The sequence below is a fragment of the Panthera tigris genome, chromosome C1, assembly GCF_018350195.1.
Source record: "Panthera tigris isolate Pti1 chromosome C1, P.tigris_Pti1_mat1.1, whole genome shotgun sequence".
Classification (NCBI taxonomy): Eukaryota; Metazoa; Chordata; class Mammalia; order Carnivora; family Felidae; genus Panthera; species Panthera tigris.
Window position 1 is genome coordinate 192,250,104 of NC_056667.1, and position 15,925 is coordinate 192,266,028.

Genomic DNA, 15,925 nt, shown 5'->3' on the forward strand with positions numbered 1-15,925 from the left:
ACTTCTGACATTTTTCTTAGGTAGAGCATGAACTCTTGAGGCCTGACTACATAATACATGAAAAACATATCTGAATTCTTACCTTCTGAAGTTTGCTGATGGCCTTTGGAAAATTCAGTGGAGGGAGTTCCATTCCTGTCTCTGACCAGCCCCCTCTTCTACAACTGTGAGTTGTGCAAAGAAGGGACTCCAGACTATTCTTAACTCTGACTTAAATTTTTAAAAGAAAGAGGGAATTTTGTCCATTTTCTTGCATTATTCTTGCATTATTTCTTGCATTATTATTCTGTAACATTATTTTAAGTAAAGCCACTTGTATTTTCCTGTGTAAAGATTTCTTTTAAAAATGGGATTGTTTCTGATCTTTCAAGACTTGTAAAGACTTAATTCAAAACCTAGTTGCAATCAGGATGTTGATCATACCCACAATGGAAACTCACATATATACTTGAGTTAGTGTTGTCTGGAGACCTGACTGTATCATTTAGGAAGTTTTTATTTGCAAGTCACAGAATACTCAATCTAAATTGAAAGAAAAAAAAGTGAATTTTATGTAATTCAACAGTCCAAGACTAGATATACCTTTAGCCAAGTTTAATCAGCCAAATCCTGATTAAATCCATGATTTAATCAATGCAACTAGTTCCAGTTTCTTTCTTTATCTCAGTGTCTTGCTCTGTTCAGACAGTCAAGATTTTATTAGAAAATGACTCTGAGATGTGATTAAATGTGCAAGGATATTATTAGGGGAAGTGACTATGTGAATGGAAATGGGAGGAAAGCTGGGAGTATCTAGAGAGCCATCAGACTTCAATGCTGCGAAGGCCAAAGAGAGAGAGACAGAGAGACAGAGATAGAAACACAGAGAGAAAATTGGTAGAAGTGTCCTAGACATCTGCAATGTAAGGAAGTCTCAGTAAAACTTTCTGGGAGTCCCTGAGCTAAAGTCAATGAGCAAAAAATATTCTGTGTCTCCTAGGAGCTCAATCACCAGTGGGGAGCAGTGCTTGGTACACAAGACCTTGTCACAAGTCCAGTAATGAGTTTCAAAGTGCAGCTCCTGAAGTTCCCTGTCGTGTTCGTATGGTAGGAGGTCTGTAGGCTCATTCTGTTGGCAAGTTATCCCATCACAATTCCAAGAGAGCTGTTAGTAGAACCTAGGGCAATGAGTATTCTTATTTATATTCATTGAGAAATAAAAATAAAGTCAATGTCCCCCAAAGTTTAAGGTTCAGATTCAAACCCCTTTAACGGTGATTGGCCCCCCCTGGTGATATGCTCAATCTTGACCTACTCCCTATAGCTGGGGTCTGGATACAATTATTGGCTTAAACCCAAGAGGGCATCCCTGGAGCTGAAAGAGATAGTCCTTCCCTGTATCTGTTGCTTAGCAACCCTGGATAGGTTGTTTTTGACTACATGTGAGAGAAACTGCAGCTCAAATTAGCTTAAAAATGAAGATAGTTATGACTTTGTGTAATAGAAAAAAAGAGAACATGGGTTCTGGGAATGGTTCACATATTAACTCCATCTATTCACAATTATCTAGCAATTAACTTTATTAACAGGCTTATTTCTCATGAGGTTTCAAGAGGTCTATCAGTAGCAACTGAGGTAAAATGCTCCCTTCGTTCATACCAAGCATAAGAACCAACCATGGAATGAAAGACAGTCACCTCAGTCTAGTTGGGCCACATGCTCATCATATACCTATTCTTTTTTTTTTTTTTTTTTTTTTTTTTTTTATTTATTTTTGGGACAGAGAGAGACAGAGCATGAACGGGGGAGGGTCAGAGAGAGAGGGAGACACAGAATCGGAAACAGGCTCCAGGCTCCGAGCCATCAGCCCAGAGCCTGGCCCAGAGCCTGACGCGGGGCTCGAACTCACGGACCGCGAGATCGTGACCTGGCTGAAGTCGGACGCTTAACCGACTGCGCCACCCAGGCGCCCCCATCATATACCTATTCTTGAACAAATAAGGGCTGACAGGAGAATTCTATATTCGTTTGGCTCACACCTGGCTTCTAAGGTAACCACTGGAAAAGAGGACAGGACCACTATGATTGAGTTGTAACAATCAGAATCTGACCTTGAGCTGGTGATGAGATCAGTTTCCCTGAGCCATACGGACAGGGCGATAGTTACTTTTATGTGTCAACCTGGCTAGGCTGTGGTGCCCAGTTGTTTGGTCTTCACATCAGTCTTGTGAAGATAGCTTTTATGTGTGGTTAAACATTTCATCAGTCAACTTTGAATAAAGTAGATTACCCTCTATAATATGGATGGGCCTCATCCAATCAGTTAAAGGCTTTAAGACCAAGGACTGAGGTTTCTCAAAGGAGAAATTCTGCCTCAACTTTGCAACTTAGAAATCTTTCCTGGGTTTCCAGTCTGCTGGCCTGGTCTTCAGATTTCATGCACAAGGACTACATTAGCTCTAATTCGAATTTCCAGCCTGCCTGCCTGCCATACAGTTTTGACTTGTCAACCCTCACAGTGGTATGAGCCAGTTCCTTAAAATAAATCAATCTCTCTCTCTCTCTCTCTCTCTCTCTCTCTCTCTCTCTCTGTCTCTCTGTCTCTCAATCATTAGTTCTGTTTTTCTGGAGAGCCCTGACTTAAAGACCACACAGGAGAGGATTAAATACTAGAACAGAATTTTGATTTCTACGAGAAGCAAAATGGAGGAAATGGCTGTACAGTTGTCAATAATAACATTTCTTACACTGCTAGTAACTCCCATCAGGAAATTTAGAAAGGAAGGAAGAATGCGAACAGGTGCACTGACAACAAATGGTCCTACAACAATGTAGGGTTTTCCTATCAAATTTTGTTGATGAAATGAATTAGACTTTAGTACATTTTGATAACTGAGGACTAATCACTCCTAAAACAAAACACCTATAGATTTCAATTTCAGTTACATTATAAAGGAAAGGCTCAGCTCGCCTAGTTTTGGTTTGAGTCTTAGGACATGCAAAGACAATCTGACACCATTTGTGAGAGAAAGAAGCAGGAAAATGTAACTGGTACTTGAAAAAATTAAATAAATGACATGTAATAAACTGTGCAGGTTAATCTCTAAAATTATTGTACTTATTGTCATTATTATCTGATTTTATGATGGCTAAACCATTTTCTCACAAATGATATTCTTTTTAGTCTTGGTTCCTGTGATGGAGAGAGCACACATATTAGACCAAAATCATGCTTCTTGCATGGAAGGTGCACCTTTCCACCATTTTCCAACCTGCCACTTCTTGCTCTTGGAGTTTCCTTTTTTCTATTTTTTTATTTTTTTAATTTTTTTTTTTAACGTTTATTTATTTTTGAGACAGAGAGAGACAGAGCATGGACGGGGGAGGGTCAGAGAGAGAGGGAGACACAGAATCGGAAGCAGGCTCCAGGCTCTGGGCCATCATCAGCCCAGAGCCCGACACGGGGCTCGAACTCACCGAGCGTGAGATCGTGACCTGAGCTGAAGTCGGACGCTTAACCGACTGAGCCACCCAGGCGCCCCTTGACCTTGGAGGTTCCTAAGAGGGGTCATTGGAACAGAATTTGACAGTCCCCGATGAAGTAATTTTTTATTTATTATTATTTATTTATTTATTTTTACTTTGACACATGTATTTACTACGTAGGATGACTACTGCATCCTAAGGATCTACACTTTTTTTTTGAAAATTTTATTTATTTACTTATTCATTCTAGAATAAACCAGCTCCTCTGTGTTCAGTCATACCTTTTGTCCTGCAAGAGGTCACTTCTTTCTGCTGAATGCAGTCATTTCTTCAGTGTTTATTCCCTGATTCATAAAAGAAAGATTTCCAATTCACTCTAGTACCTGTTCCGTGTTACGTCATACTGAGTGGCAATAGTGGCTGTGGCTAAAAGACAAAGTAACCCAGAATTTGCTTACTCAGATCAGACCAGCTCTCAGTTCAACCACTCACTGTCCTTTCCTTGCAGAATCCTTTGGGTTTATTTCCTTCCCTTTCTTCCCCTGATTAGCTCATCATGCTTCTGGTTTAAAAGAAAGAAAAGAAAAAGAACGGGGCTAGTATAAATGACATTTTAAAAGTAGATACTAAATCCTGAAGTTATTGTACTATGAGAGCATTTCCTGGACTGTGAAATAATTTACCTGTGAATTTAAAATAGAAATGCATTGGGTGAAATCCTATCAATATGTCAGGAGACATTACCAGAGTTCATAGAACCACGAATTTCTGTTCTAAGATATTCTTGTCTTATTTTATGTTAGTATTGTCAGTTCAGGTTTTCAGGGAAAACCAACTGTGGTAGGCTGATTTGTACTTTTTAAGTATCCTATCAAACTAATATAGTACTTTATAAGTTTCAAGTACACTAACTCTAAATAAAGAAAAGAAATTAACCTCACATTTCTTGGGCCCTTACTCTGTGCCAGACACTGTGTTTCTCTCAATATCTCCATTTTACTGATGAGACAACAGAGGCTCAACAGAGGTTAAGCAAACTGTCCAAGTTCACACCAGTGTCAGTCCTCTATAGTCTGCTGAGCTGAATATTCCAGTGTCTTTAAATGTGTTTCATTGTGAATCCCCCACATTAATAGAGCAGTCATTTTCAGGGAGATGAGAAAGTCACCCCCCAGATATTGAACAGCCAGTTTTCACCAAGGGGGGCAGCATATACATTTCACCAAGGGGGGCAGATTTGTATACGGCATCTTACATTTACTTTCTAGATGATGAAACTAATAGTTTGAGAAAGTAGGTAGGGAGCCCAGAATCACGTGGGTGTGAGTAAAGAGCAAGGAACTAAAACCAAATACTTCTGACCTCACTTTCCTCCACTGGGCAAAAGAGGCATCACCTTGGGTTAAAGTGTTTGAGACTTCAATGTACCATTGTTACTGGGACTAAGTGATTAGTATCCTTGAATATCATTTTGTAAAATTTGCAAAGCACTTAAGAGCAAGTAATGATAAAGACCAAGAAGAGGTATGTAGAAATTCAGAGACTGAGAAACATATCATGTCCTCTCCCCACATACGGATAGGCCAAGAAAGGTTGGGTCCTGTGAAAGCAGTTTAGAAAATGCTCCATACTCTTGTGTTCATAAATCCAATATAGTTCAGTAAAATATTAATCGTGTTGGAAGAATCCATTTTCCTCCATGCATGCTCCTTCTCCCTCTCTTATATGATGTCAATATCAGGGCATTTTCATTGTGAAATAGCAGCTTTGAAAGAATTAATTAGGGTCTTCTTTACAATGCATTAGGCCATCCCACCTTCCTTAGCATTACTGTGGATACTGCACACATATAAGGAAAACCCTAAGTATGTTTGAATTGGGAGTCTTGTCTTTTATAGCAAGATCTGAAAGTTATGTGACTATATTTCTATACTAACACATACTATGAGAGTGGACAATTTTAATTATTCTAACAATTACTTTTCAGTTTATTCCACCGTAACAAATATTTTTGGATACCTTTCATGTTTCACGTACCAGACTAATGGCTAGAGATGTTTAGGTAAGCAAAGCAGCACCTGTGCAGCTGTCCTTAAGGAGACAGATGGATAAACAGATGGTTCCCACATGCTGGGGTAGAGATAAGATAAAGATGTAGGAGAGCACAGGAAGGTGGGAATATACAGCTGGTAGACTTTCTTGGATCAGATGATTCAGATTCTGAATTCATAGACTTGTTCATGGTCTGATCTCTCTGTGGCTCTTGGCTCTTAGTGAAAGAGGACATGAGCGTTCTAAGTTCTGCTTCCTTGCATATATTATTTTCGTGCTTGCGTCTTTCTTAGATAACTTGTAAGTTAACTTAGAAGGGGGAACAATGTGGGTTTTTAAAATTATTTTTAGAATTTATGATAAATGATTAGTTACATCAGGAAAATACTTAATACAGGTCAGAAACTGACCTGAATTTTGAGCTCCTATTTAGTATTCTGTAAAGTGTTAGTATTTTTCTTTTCTTCCCCCTTTTATAAAAAGTGAAGTTGAAGGGTGCCTGGGTGGCTCAGTTGGTTATGTGTCTGACTCTTGGTTGCAGCTCAGGTCATGATCTCACAGTTCGTGGGTTTGTGCCCTGCATCAGGCTTTGTGTTGATGGTGTAGAGCCTGCTTGGGATTCTCTCTACCCATCTCTCTGCCCCTCCACTGCTCATGCACTCTCTCTCTCTCTCTCTCTCTCTCTCTCTCTCAATAAATAAATAAACTTAAAAAAATTGCAGTTAACACAATGTTACCTTACTTTCAGGTGTAAAACATGGTGAAGAATGTGGTTTTTAATGTGGGTTACTCTGAGTAAGATGTATTTCTAATATTACACTGAGATGAATATAACCATTAAGTATACACCACATGTGTGATATGAATTGTATATTAAATTTGATCTGGAGATTTATAAATTTTTTTAATGTTTATTTATTTTTGAGAGAGAGAGAGAGACAGACCATGAGCGGGGGAGGGGCAGAGAGGGAGAGAGGGAGACACAGAATCTGAAGCAGGCTTCAGGCTCTGAGCTGTCAGCACAGAGCCCATCGTGGGACTTGAACTCACCAATCATGAGGTCATGACCTGAGCTGAAGTCAGACACTCAACCAACTGAGCCACCCAGGCATCCCTGAGCTGGAGATATATAATTTGATCCTATAAAGCTGATTTTCAGTTTACTATTTGTGGAGAATGAACCATTGCAATTTATAGCATTCCCATTGTTCAGTAAATGGGCTATTTAGGTCTTAAATTAGAGCAAAGGGTTTTTACAAGACCAATAATGTTCATTAGCTGTTACAAAAACAGTTCATTAAGAGAGTGAGGATGTAAAGGAGTTAATAAATAGGTCAAAATTTGGGGAAGCTTACCTTAAATCAGGATTTAAGTTATCTCCATGTCTTTGTTGGATGTGCTCAAGTATTCTAATAAACATGCTCATGGTGGACAGGAAAGCAAAGTTTTCGATGAAGTCACAAATAGGAGGATACCTAGCCATCTGAAAAGATACGCCACCTCATTCATAATAAGAGAGATGTAAAATAAAACAATACCGATACATTAGCTTTTCCTTTTATACGGGAAAATGCAGCATTTCAACAACACACTCTATGGGAAAGAATAAATAGATACTATAATATGTTGGTGTTGAGATTGCAAAATGGTGCAATACCAGTGGGGGAGGATTTGGCAGTTATGTGGTGTATAAATTGATTAGTGATGGCTAGCAAACTACACTGAAACTTTGTAGTTTCAAACAACACATTTATTCAGCTTACAGTTCTGTGGGTTGGAGATTTAGGCTGCACTCTAATCATGGCTTAGCTCTCACACGTCTGTCATCAGCTGAGGACCAGCTTTGCTGATCATGACCGACACATCTCACATATCTGGAGCACTGGCTGAGAAAAGCAAGTTGACATGGTTCTGTCCTAGGTGGTCTTTTAGACTTCAATAGACTTGACTAAGCTTGTTCACCTGACGGAGGCAATGATCCCAAGAAAGTGAGCAGAAGTGTCACAAAACCTTTTGAGGACTGGAATCAAAATTTCATGTAGTTCACTTTCACCACATTATACCGGCCAAAGCAAGGTACAAAGCCAGTCCTGATTCAACCAGTAGGGAGATAGCCTCTATTTGTTGAAGGGAAGATTTGAAAAATCTCAAGACAAGAGTGTATAAATGCTATACATAGGAGAATAGTTGAGTTCATTTTTGCAAATAGTGTACCACATCCAGTAAAATGACAATTGCCTTTACCCTTTGACAAAGAAATCCCAAGTCTAGGCATTTACTTCATAGGAAACATGAAAAAGTCATATGTATAAAACTGTTTATTGGAACACTGTTTTTGTCTTCTAGAAGAAGACAGAAAACAGCCCAACAGTCCATTGATAGTCAATTTGCTCAATAAAATATAGTGGACCTACTCAATGGCATATTGGGCAAGAGTACAGGGGAAATAAGTGATAGGAGTTCAACATTGTTGATTAGTTTTTCTCTCTACTTTCACATGTGTATCAACCGTTTCATAATAAAGAGGAAAAAGTGGACATGATTCCTTTTTTCATGACCAGATACACACAAAATTAGAAATAAATGAAATAGAAACTGAACCCCATAATCAAGTTCTTGTCAGAGGATAATGTCTTGTCTCCTAGAGGTAAGCTATTTACATCTCAGGTGCCGTAAACAACTTAGCAGCATTCCAGAAATACTCATCAAAATTCAAGTTTTCTTGGCTGAGGGAAAGTTTCTTCAATCAGTAAGACTGACAGCATCTCCCTAGGGGTACAAATGTTACAGGAAGAAAATAATTGCAAGTTCAGAGTAAACATTCTCCAACTTTTCTACAGCCCACATCTTGTTAAATAAACTACTTGAAGTGAGTTTTAGAAACGAGCAGTTGATGTAAAACAATATGGTTTTCCCTTTTTGACATGTCTTTTTTTCTTTGCCTTTGTTATATCAGCACTTTGTGTAAAACATAAACTGCTACTGTTTATTAAGACACCACACATCCAAAAGTTTAGCTCTTATCCTGAACATAGATTGTCCATAGATTTTTTCAAAATAACCCTATTCTCATATCTCAAATTTCATGAAGAGCTGCTCTCATCCAACTATTTGACAAATATTTCCAACCACACAAGTTGCCATAAAATATCAGAAGTGTCATATATTTAAGAGGGAAAAAATCTCTCCCCTGGCATCCCTCTTGGGGCTGAGGAGCAGGATTCTGTTGTATCCCATTTTTGGAATGCGAATTTATTCTGAGGACTGAGCAAAGGCCTATAGATGTGTTGACCAGTCAATAAAGTAGAAAGCATTTTGTGTTTCCAGTTTGCCAAGTTATCCTTCTAGACTCACAACACTGAATATTATAACAGTTCCAGAGAGTCATTAATTGGGCTTGAGATTATCTGACCTGTTTTGGTAGGTGAATGAGTGCAGTGAGCAGACAGCAAGGCAGCTGTATTAAAAATTTTTTAATGTTTATTTTTTGAGAGAGAGAGAGACAGGGCATGAGTGAGGAGATCAGAGAGAGAGAGAGAGGGAGACACAGAATCCCAGGCAGGCTCCAGGCTCTGAGTTATCCGCACAGAGCCCGATGTGGGGCTGGAAGTCATGAACCATGAGATCATGACCTAAGCCATAGTAGGATTCTTAACCGGATGAGCCACTAGGTACCCCAGGAGGCTGCATTTTACAGTGACTTTGAGTTTTTTTTAACCATTTGCAACTGATGTCTTCATTCACTATGGTATTAAAACTTTTAATGATTACCAGACTGTGTAGCTTCTTCTCCATGTTTATTTTTAGTTGATTGCCATTTCATTTTTTTCATCAATTTACTTCCATTAGCTCACCAGGAGCCTCCCTTATCTGTAAACTCCCCCCTTGTTCATCCCACACTCTCCTTGAACATCTCTGACCTGTTTATGGGTTAGCCATCAAACTCATCCTTGAGTTTATTTATAAGCAATAACATGAAGCATATAGTAGCCAAAAATGTATAAAATATCTTACACTTCCAAAACAAAGTATTTCTTTGTGAAGCACTGAAAAACAATTATCTGGATGAGGGCATTGGATCATATGGATCTCTAGTCTTTGAAAACACAAGTTGCAGCTGTGATAAAAAATGCATTCACCAAAAAGAAATTCTGATGTTAAGGCAGATGGGGGTGAATAGAGAGAATAAAAGAAGAAAAAATTAAAGTTTATGGATTTTAATTCTATTTTATAATTGCTGAGCTATTTTAACCAAAGGACCAAAATATAATAAATTTCAACTATCTTATTTCATATTATTTTACAGAATGAAAAGTAAATCCAAAACCCAGGGAACAGGATTAGTGATTGTAGATTTTTTTGGGGGGAGGGGCTTACTATTAACATACTCATTTTAACAAACTTGGTCCTTAAAGAAGTTAATCAGAAGGAAAGATGTGACTAAAAAAGAATTTCAGTGGAAGTCAAGTTCTCATCTGACACTCAACTTCTTTGAATTACCAGCATTAATATCCTTAGTAGAATCATCCCATGACACAGATGTCAGCAAGAACATCAAAGTATTTTTAAAACCTAGAGAAATGTGTGCCGATCAATTAACTTGTTTTTAATCTGTGATTCTCTTGTATGTTAAATTAAATAGGTAATTTTGTGTAAAGCAGACTCCTAAAAAATTGAAGTCTGTGTTTTTGAAGAAGGAAAATGAAAATACTGAATTGAGGTTACAGTTAGCTTAGAATCCAAATAAAATACAAGAAATTTTATCATGTAAAAAAGTGAGAACATAACTAGTATGATTTTGGCCAAAGATACTGTGGCAGAGAATATTTAACATGAGTCAGAATTATGTTGTTAATTAGCTGAATGACTCTAGGTAGCTCAAGTCAAGGCTCACATTTTCCTTCCTACAAAATAAAAAGTTCAAGCTATTTAAGCTTACAGAACATCTTCAAGATATAAAAATCTATTATTTCATTTTATCATAGGGGAAGATTTAAAATTTATCAGCCAGGGGTGCCTGAATGGCTCAGTGGGTTAACCTTCTGACTCAGGCTCAGGTCATGATCTCACAGTTTTGTGAATTTGAGTCCTGCGTTGGGCTCTGTGTTGGCAGCACAGAGCCTACTTGGGATTCTCTATCTCTTTCTCTCTGCCCCTCCCTCACTCGCACTGTCTCTGTCCCTCTCAAAATAAATTTAAAAAAACTTGAAAAAAAACCCCGAAATCCAGCATCCATATGAATATACACTTGGAGTGGTTGTATTGGGCTACCTTTTTACATGGGATGTTTCTCAGATTACCTCTGATTTTAACAGGCAAATTAACTCATCATTCTGATGAAGATCTCATTAACAGAAAAGTATTGTTCCTTAGAAAAAGGTGTTTCAAAAGCCTTACATCATTTTAATGGATCTCAAAATAATTATTCTACCTACTCTATCAGGGAAATGAAGTAACTTCATGATTAATATTTTGCTCTTTGTGAATATCTCCTTTCCAAGTTCCACCATAGTTAACTCTAATGTCCAAAATTTTTCTCAAATATTGCCCCAATATTTTCCTTAAATAGCTTCTACCTGAAAACACGAGACTTGTTTATCTATATCAGAGTTAAATCACCATGATTATAAATTCTTTAACAGTAAAAGTTAAAAGTGGAGACAATGAATTATTCTTGATTATTAAAATTTAGAAAGAAGAGTGAAGTCTCCATAAGGAATATGAAGTGATGAAAAACAAAATTCTTTAATAGTTACTTTAACAAAATAAATGTGTATATTATATAGTATGTTAAAGGTGATTAGTACTATAGAAAAAAGAAAGTACAAAACAGGGGAGGGTGATCAGTAAAGCAGGGGGAGGGGCAGAGAGGAGAGAATCAGTTTCAGATTTAAATGGAATGCTCAGGGAAGCCCACATTGCACAGACATCTGAACAAACACTTTAGAGATCAAAGAGTTAGTCATGAGGGCTTATAGGGAGAGGAGCATTCCTGATGGAGTGCAAGCAGTGCTTGCAAGCTGCAAATGAGTCTGGTTCATGGGAGGAACAGCAAAAAAGAACATTGGGGCTGGCAAGCAAAGCAAAGAATGGTAAGAATAAGGATCCGATAGATAACAGGGAAGGAAGAGTCTTTGAAAAGCATTGTAAAGACTTGGCTTTTGTTCTGAGTGAAACATGGGGCCTTTGGAAAATTTGAACAAAAAAGTAATAAGATCTGACTTGCATTTAAAAGGATCAAATTTTTGTTGGTTGTATTGATAATGGATTGAATGAAGTGGCAAGGGCAGAATCAAGGAGCCCAGTCAGGAGGCAACGGCAGTAATCTAAGGATAAAATGATGGTGGCTCAGAACAACATGATAGCACAGAAGTCATGAGCAATAGTCAGATATTGATCATGCTCTGAAAGTAGAACCAAAGGATGGTTGTATTTACTTCCTGGGGAAGGCTGAGCTTATATCAAGTGTTCTGGTACTGAACTGAATTCCCATGACAGAGTTGAAACTCCAAGTGCTTGGGCATCCTCTCCTTTTCTAATGAGGGTGGAAGGTCTGGGGGAGCCGTGTTCTTAGGCCAGTGTAGGGTCATTTTGGACCCCAGTAGGGTTGGGATGAATTCACTCCATATGTTGTCTTCATCATGCACCCTGCTGATGGATGTTCTTTTATCAAAATAAGAAATGTATTTCATGTTAATGTGAAATCAAAACTTATTTAGTAAAGGAAGTCAGTTGCAATCCTCTATACATAATTATTATAAAATGTTGTCCACTGAAGCATCTAGAGGCAGTATAGAGTAGAGGTTAATGAACGGCATGACTTCAATAGCCAGACTTGCCAGTTACAAATTCTGGTGCTGATATTTTACTGGCCTATCTTACTTACCTTATTAATCCTATTTTACACCATTGTGCATTGTAGATTAATTTATACATGTAAAGAACTTAAAACATTTTCTACATAATGATAAGCACTATATAAGTATATGCAAATATTATTATTTCCTTTTGATGCTGGGTAAATGTGATGTTATATTACAGTGCTAACTACTGTCATCGAACACTTCTCATCAAACCTTCTCCAAACTCATTAGATCCCCAGCTAATTCCTCATCTATGAAGACAGTTAATCGCTACCTTTTGCTCTTCTTTGCACATGTATACACCAAAAAAACCTGGTTACTGTGTGACTTCAACTCCACAAGAATGACTTTAAATCAACTACCTACAGGTAGTCCCAGTTAGAGGTCCTACGATTATCCAAAACATATTTTAAATTTTTTTAAACGTTTATTCATTTTTTGAGAGACAGAGAGAGACAAAGCATGAGTGGGGAAGGGGCAGAAAGAGAGAGAAACAGAATCCGAAGCAGGCTCCAGGCTCTGAGCTGTCAGCAAAGAGCCCGACACAGGGCTCGAACTCACGAACTATGAGATAGTGACCTGAGCCGAAGACAGTCACTCAACAAACTGAGCCACCCAGGTGCCCCTCCAAAACATATTTTAAACTAAATTTAGAGATTTTTGTTGTTAACAATATGGCACACTAAATATTATGAAAAGTTCCTGGTACCTGATGTCAAAAAATGCTCAATAAAAACATTTTTAAATTGCCGTTTTAAATGAATTGATAAGCTTACAAGTAATCTGCTGAGTGCTAGATAAAGGCCACATTCTTGGAATAATTTCACCCCACCCCTGATGGAAGCCAAGAATGCCACCAAACATTCAAGAAAGATATTACATTTTAATCTTACATAATTACTTACAGAGAATAGAGAATAGAAAAAGGAAACACTGTAACTTATTAGCTTGCAAAACCTCGATACCAAAATTTGGTAAATAGAATTTAATATCATTCAAGAACAGAGATATAAAGATCCTAAACAAACAATGGATCCAGTACTGAATGAAAAAATGATCTTATGTTATCAATGAAGTGGGGTTTATTCTAAGAATGTAAAGTAGATTTAGTATCGTATAAATAAGTAATGCAGTTTCCCTAGGAATATGTAAATGGAGTGAACTGCATTAATATTTTACTAGATGCAAAAGGCATTTAATAAAACCAACATACATTCATGATGAAATCTCTTAGCAAACTAGAATTAGAAAGGAAAGTCATTAATACGGTCAAGAGACTATACAAAAAAAAAAAAAGCAAAAGTCGATCATGAGGCATTGAAAAGTTTCCTTTTGAGATCAGGGACAAGACAAGAAAGTCTGCTACCTCTACTCCACTTCTATTCACTCTTGAACTGGTAATCTCAGCCATACATTAAGTTAAAGAAAAAGACATAAAAAATATAGGATTAAAAAAGAAAGGTGAAAAGCTATCATTTTTGCTTTACAGATAACACAATTTTGTACAAAATATTGGAATCAATAAGAGAGTTTTACAAAGTAGTTGGGCACAAAATTCAGTTTGAGAAATTTGTTGCATGTGATATATTTCTACAAACCAATTATAAAGGTTTAGAAAATATAGTTTTTTAAAAAGGTAAACACTTAAAATAGTACCAAGAATAAATATAAGGACAGATGTTCAAGGTCAATAATATACAAAATAAGATCAATACAGTGTGATAATAAAAAGACAAACTATCAGAAAACTTGTTAGTTTTGAGCAAATCCTCCACAAAAGAAGAAATCCAACTCAGTAATAATCTTATGGAAAGAAGGCATTACTTTAGTAGTGATTAGAGAGATGCAAAATAAAAACACCCAGCGGTTACACAAAAAATACTGACCATCATGTGTTGTTGAAGATACGCATCAAAGAGATTTCTCCCACAGTGCTGGTACAACCACAGTGGAAAAGAGTTTACTTAGAAAAGTTGAAAATATGCATAATCTCTGACCTGGTAATTCCAGTCCATGAGAAGGTTTCTTACGTGTGCACCAAGAAAAAAATATAAAAATGTTTATAAAAGTCCCAAGATGAAAACAACCCATTTGTCTATTGATGGTAACCAGATAAATAGTTTAGGATACATTCATACAGCAAAATACCATATGGCACTGCAAATAAAACTATAGCTGCTCACTAACTTAGATTAAGCTCACAAACAAAATGGAGGCTAAAAGTAACAAGTTACAAAAGGAAGCATGTAATCAGAATTCATACATAAACAAATTTTAAAATCAGACAACATTAAATTGTATTGTTTAGTAATGTGTGGTAAACCATAAAGAAAAATAAGGACCTTCTTATACAAAAAGAATAGTGGTTACCTTTATAGGATGGAAAATGGGATATAATCTAGGAAAGGTAGGCAGTGGGGGTGGCTTCTAAAATATTAGTAATGTTGGAGCACCTGGGTGGCTCAGTAGATTGAACATCTGAGTCTTAATTTTGGCTCAGGTCATGATCCCAGGGTCGTGGATCCAGCTCTGCACTAGAGCTGGCTTAAGATTCTCTCTCTCTCTTCCTCTGCCCCTCTTTCTGGCTGGCACTCTCTCCCTTTCTAACATACATACATACATACATACATACATACATACATACATACATAAAATTTTAAAATAATAAAAAAATAAAATCTTAGTGATGTTGTGTTTTATAACCAAGGTAATGATAGCAGGGGATTCATCCGATGATTATTTTATTTATCTATTTGTCTATGTATCTATCCATCCATCCATCCATATATACATGTATCTATTCATCTGTTCATCTATCACTAATCTATCTAACATCTATCTATCTATCTATCTATCTACCTACCTACCTCTATCCATCTCTCTTCTTCTGGAAATATTTCACAATTGAAGAAGATTTTTAAAAAATTCTGATAACTATCTATGTGCTAATTAGGTAAACTATGTGCTAATTAAGAAAACTCCTTTAGAATGTCAACTTACTTGCCAGATTTTTCTGAGGTATTCTGTATTAATATGCCCCCTGGATGACTAAATCATTCTAAAGGAAGTTTCTGTAAAGTGATGCAATATAGTATTTGAAAAGATAACCTTCAAAGATGAGGCTTTGCAAAATGCAAATTATTGTCTTGCTTTGAAAATAATTGCAGTGGCCTGTCATTACTCTTTTTTTCATATAAAATAAAGGCAAATTGGAAAATATGGTTATAATTTAAAAGAATTAATTTTTATTAAGCAGTCATATGTATTACTTTTCACAGACATTTAAAGCTAAAATATATTATTTTTGCTTATTTTCTAGCTACTGTTAAGATTTAATTAAATGAATGTCAACAGTAAACAAACCATCTCTAAAGGCTGTCATGAATCATAGGAAAATCTCAAAGACACTTGATTTGAATTCTCTCAAGTACAAAAATAATAAATTCAGTCTCACAAACTTATAGTGAATGAGTGATTTAAAAAAAAAACAAACTTGAAAGGCCTATTTTCAGAAAAATTCCAAGTGACAGAGGTTTCAATTGATC